General features: G+C 62.7%; 1 pseudogene; it reads left to right on the top strand.

Moving 5' to 3' along the window:
- LOC124729464 overlaps positions 1 to 5,000 on the top strand; it is a 7,960-nt pseudogene that overhangs the window by 1,009 nt on the left and 1,951 nt on the right.

Below are 5,000 nucleotides of genomic sequence, written 5' to 3'. Positions count from 1 at the left end.
CGCCTTGCGCGGGCCGAGGGAGGATGGGGCTTCCCCGCCCTTCACGGGGCGGCGGCCTCCGCACTCCCGGGGCGTCTCGTCCTCATTGCGAGGTGAGGCGCACCTAGAGCGTACACGTTGGGACCCGAAAGATGGTGAACTATGCCTGGCCAGGACGAAGTCAGGGGAAACCCTGATGGAGGTCCGTAGCGATTCTGACGTGCAAATCGATCGTCGGAGCTGGGTATAGGGGCGAAAGACTAATCGAACCATCTAGTAGCTGGTTCCCTCCGAAGTTTCCCTCAGGATAGCTGGTGCTCGTACGAGTCTCATCCGGTAAAGCGAATGATTAGAGGCCTTGGGGCCGAAACGACCTCAACCTATTCTCAAACTTTAAATGGGTGAGATCTCCGGCTTGCTTGATATGCTGAAGCCGCGAGCAAACGACTCGGATCGGAGTGCCAAGTGGGCCACTTTTGGTAAGCAGAACTGGCGCTGTGGGATGAACCAAACGCCGAGTTAAGGCGCCCGAATCGACGCTCATGGGAAACCATGAAAGGCGTTGGTTGCTTAAGACAGCAGGACGGTGGCCATGGAAGTCGGAATCCGCTAAGGAGTGTGTAACAACTCACCTGCCGAAGCAACTAGCCCTGAAAATGGATGGCGCTGAAGCGTCGTGCCTATACTCGGCCGTCAGTCTGGCAGTCATGGCCGGTCCTTGCGGCCGGCCGCGAAGCCCTGACGAGTAGGAGGGTCGCGGCGGTGGGCGCAGAAGGGTCTGGGCGTGAGCCTGCCTGGAGCCGCCGTCGGTGCAGATCTTGGTGGTAGTAGCAAATACTCCAGCGAGGCCCTGGAGGGCTGACGCGGAGAAGGGTTTCGTGTGAACAGCCGTTGCACACGAGTCAGTCGATCCTAAGCCCTAGGAGAAATCCGATGTTGATGGGGGCCGTCATAGCATGATGCGCTTTGTGCTGGCCCCCGTTGGGCGAAAGGGAATCCGGTTCCTATTCCGGAACCCGGCAGCGGAACCGATACAAGTCGGGCCCCTCTTTTAGAGATGCTCGTCGGGGTAACCCAAAAGGACCCGGAGACGCCGTCGGGAGATCGGGGAAGAGTTTTCTTTTCTGCATGAGCGTTCGAGTTCCCTGGAATCCTCTAGCAGGGAGATAGGGTTTGGAACGCGAAGAGCACCGCAGTTGCGGCGGTGTCCCGATCTTCCCCTCGGACCTTGAAAATCCGGGAGAGGGCCACGTGGAGGTGTCGCGCCGGTTCGTACCCATATCCGCAGCAGGTCTCCAAGGTGAAGAGCCTCTAGTCGATAGAATAATGTAGGTAAGGGAAGTCGGCAAATTGGATCCGTAACTTCGGGATAAGGATTGGCTCTGAGGATCGGGGCGTGTCGGGCTTGGTCGGGAAGTGGGTCAGCGCTAACGTGCCGGGCCTGGGCGAGGTGAGTGCCGTAGGGGTGCCGGTAAGTGCGGGCGTTTAGCGCGGGCGTGGTCTGCTCTCGCCGTTGGTCGGCCTCGTGCTGGCCGGCGGTGCAGGATGCGCGCGCCTGCGCGGCGTTCGCGCCCCGGTGCTTCAACCTGCGTGCAGGATCCGAGCTCGGTCCCGTGCCTTGGCCTCCCACGGATCTTCCTTGCTGCGAGGCCGCGTCCGCCTTAGCGTGCTCCTCCGGGGGCGCGTGGGTGCGCGGATTCTCTTCGGCCGCCATTCAACGATCAACTCAGAACTGGCACGGACTGGGGGAATCCGACTGTCTAATTAAAACAAAGCATTGCGATGGCCCTAGCGGGTGTTGACGCAATGTGATTTCTGCCCAGTGCTCTGAATGTCAACGTGAAGAAATTCAAGCAAGCGCGGGTAAACGGCGGGAGTAACTATGACTCTCTTAAGGTGGCCAAGTGGCGGCGGTGTGGCTGCATCCGGACTTGGCTTTTCGAAGTGCGGTCTTGATGTAGTCGTGCTGCTGCTGCGAGGTGCCTTCCTTGGGTTATAGTTACAGGGAGAGTGATGCGCAATACATGGGCCTAGCCCTCTTAGCCTCTCCTCTCCTGCGGTCTTCTCCCCTTCTCGTGGGCCCGCTGATTTTCGCAGAGTGGAAGACCGCACCAGGGGCTTGGGGGGGTTACCAGCCCCCCCTCGCATTATCCCTTTATAGTTGGGGGCAGCCGACAAGAAACAAGAGATGGTGGCCCTTCCGCTGAAGGTGCCACCCCAGCTACCCCAGCACCTATCCGGCCAACCGGCCGTAACGAAAATGCGATAGTTTGTGTAGCTCCCTTTGCTTGCAGTGAGTGCCACCGCACTTTTACCACGAAGAACGGTCTCGGGGTCCATCGCCGCCGCCAACACCCTGCGGCCGCCAACGCTGAGATCGTGACGGAGAGGCATCGCGCGAGGTGGACGGAGGAAGAAGTCCTGTCGCTCGCCAAGGCAGAGGCCGAACTGTTCCTTGAGAGGGACGCCCGGTTCTTCTTTGTAAATCAAGAACTTACCAGGATGTTCCCCGACCGAACGCTTGAGGCAATCAAGTGCCGACGGCGGCAAGCTGCCCACAAGCAGCTCGTCCGCCAATTCATGGAGGCACTTGAGATCGGTCGGGGCGAAGAGCCGGCGTCCCGCCGTGGAGCAGCGAGCTCGCTGCCTGACGCGGGCGAGGCCGCTGCGCCGCCCGTCGACGCAGCCGAGGACTTCGCGGCCGACACCACCGGGCCGCCGCCGGAGGGGCCGACTGACGCCGCCATCTGGGAGCATCTGGCGGGGCTACCTGCTTCCGCCCAGCGTTTCTCTGCCCTGGATCGAGTCATTGGTCTGGGGCGGGGCACGCCGCCCGATGTCATCCTGGGCATGCTCCCGGATGCCCTTGCGTCGGTCGGGTCCAGGGGGGAGAGGTCGATCACCAGGACACAGCGGCCGCGCCAATCATCCAAGCGGCCGCCTGCCGCCCCGCCGCTGCAGAAGCGCAAGCGGCGCCGCTGGGAATACGCGCGCACACAGGACGCCTTCCGTAGGTCGCGTGCACGTTGCGTGCGCGGCTTGCTGGACGGCACCCTGCTGCAGCCGCCACCCGACATCCCCGGTCTGCTGGACTTCTGGGCGGACCTCTTCACGAAGAAGCCGATCTCCACCGCCGGCTTCATCCGTGACCGCCTTCTCCCGCACTCGGAGCCTGTCGCTCCTGAGTGCCTATGGGGGCCGGTCACACGTGAGGAGGTCGCTGCTGCCTTGCCGCCCAGGGGATCGGCAGCCGGGCCGGACGGCCTGACTCCAGCGGAGCTGCGGCGCCTGCCGCATGAAGTCCTGGTGAAACTCTTGAACCTCTTCCTCCTGGCCCGCGCCCTCCCCGAGCGTCTGCTTCGCGCCCGGACGTCACTTCTCCCCAAAACGGCTGCACCAACAACCCCCGCTGACTTTCGCCCCATTACGGTCTGCTCGGTGTTGGCGCGGACCTTTCACAAGGTTCTCGCGTCACGCCTGATGCGTGCATGTGCTGTGGACGAACGTCAGCGGGCATTCATCCCCCGGGATGGGATGTTGGAAAACACCTTCATCTTGGACACTGCTCTCACCGACGCAGTCCGCTCCTGTCGCTCTGTTTTTGTGGCATCGATCGACGTCTCTAAAGCGTTCGATTCGGTGGACCATGCTGCCCTCCGCCCCGTGCTGAGGGCTCATGGCCTGCCGGATTGCTTTATTGAGTACGTCGAAAGGTGTTACGAGGGTAGCACGACAGTGATAGCGGGCGGCGCCGACGTGGGCGTGCCCCTGCAGCCGGCTAGGGGTGTGCGTCAGGGTGACCCCCTCTCCCCCCTCCTTTTCAATTTTGCGGTGGACTATGTTTTGAGTCAACTTCCCTCCCACATCGGAGCTCGGATCCTTGGTCGCAGAGTTAACGCTGCGGCCTTCGCAGATGACGTCCTGCTTTTTGCATCGACCGCGAGGGGATTGCAGTCCCTCATCGACGCAGCCGTCGCAGCCCTCGCCCATCTGGGGCTGCAGATCAACGCCCGGAAGTGTTTCACCCTCGCCTTAGTCGCGTCTGGGCGCGACAAGAAGGTGAAGGTCGACGCCGACGTTACCTTCAAAGCGGGCAACGCCACCGTGCCCGCCCTACGTGTGGGTGAAACCTTCCGGTACCTGGGACTGCAATTCTCCACCGCGGGTCGCTGCGTTTTCAACCCACGACGCCACCTGGTGGAGCAGCTGGACGTCATCTCCCGAGCTCCACTCAAGCCGCAACAGCGCCTCCACGCCCTCACCACCGTACTTCTGCCTGGCCTGTACCATGGGCTGGCCCTCAGCCGCACCCGAGTGGGTGCGTTGAAAGCGGCAGATGTGACCATCCGTGCCGCCGTCAGGAGATGGTTCCGCCTTCCGGCGGACACTCCCCTGGGCTACTTCCACGCTCCTGTAGCCCAGGGAGGCCTCGGCATCCCATCATGCCGATGGATGGGGCCAACACTTCGCCGGTCCCGTCTCCTGGCGCTGAAGAGGATTGGGCCAGCCGCCGACGGTGCAGGCCGGGACGAGGTGCAGCGTGAGATTGAGGCGCTGGAGCGGCATCTTATGTGGGAGGGCCACCTCCTCAAATCGTCGACACAGGTTGGAGAGATGTGGGCCGCGCGCCTGCATGTTGCCTTTGACGGTGCGGCGCTGTCATCTTCCGCCGCCGTCAAGGGGCAACACCAGTGGGTCGCTGACACCAGTCGCCTGCTATCTGGGCGTAACTTCATCGACGCTCTCCGCGCCCGCATCAACGCCTTCCCCACGAAGGCACGGCGCAGTCGCGGGCGGGAGGCGGACACCAGATGCCGCGCGGGCTGCCAGGCCGTAGAGACCGCCAACCACGTGTTACAGGCTTGCTTCAGGACGCACGGGTCCCGGGTTAAGCGGCATGACGCGATCGTGCGCTATGTCGCCCGTGGACTCGCGCAGAGGGGCTTCAACGTCTCTGTGGAGCCCCACCTCCGCACACCTGAGGGAATCCGCAAGCCTGACGTGGTGGCGGTTAAAGACGG

Source organism: Schistocerca piceifrons, unplaced genomic scaffold, assembly GCF_021461385.2.
Source record: "Schistocerca piceifrons isolate TAMUIC-IGC-003096 unplaced genomic scaffold, iqSchPice1.1 HiC_scaffold_1209, whole genome shotgun sequence".
NCBI lineage: Eukaryota > Metazoa > Arthropoda > Insecta > Orthoptera > Acrididae > Schistocerca > Schistocerca piceifrons.
The sequence above is the reverse complement of the archived record's forward strand: the minus strand, read 5'-3'. Positions and strand labels throughout refer to the sequence as shown.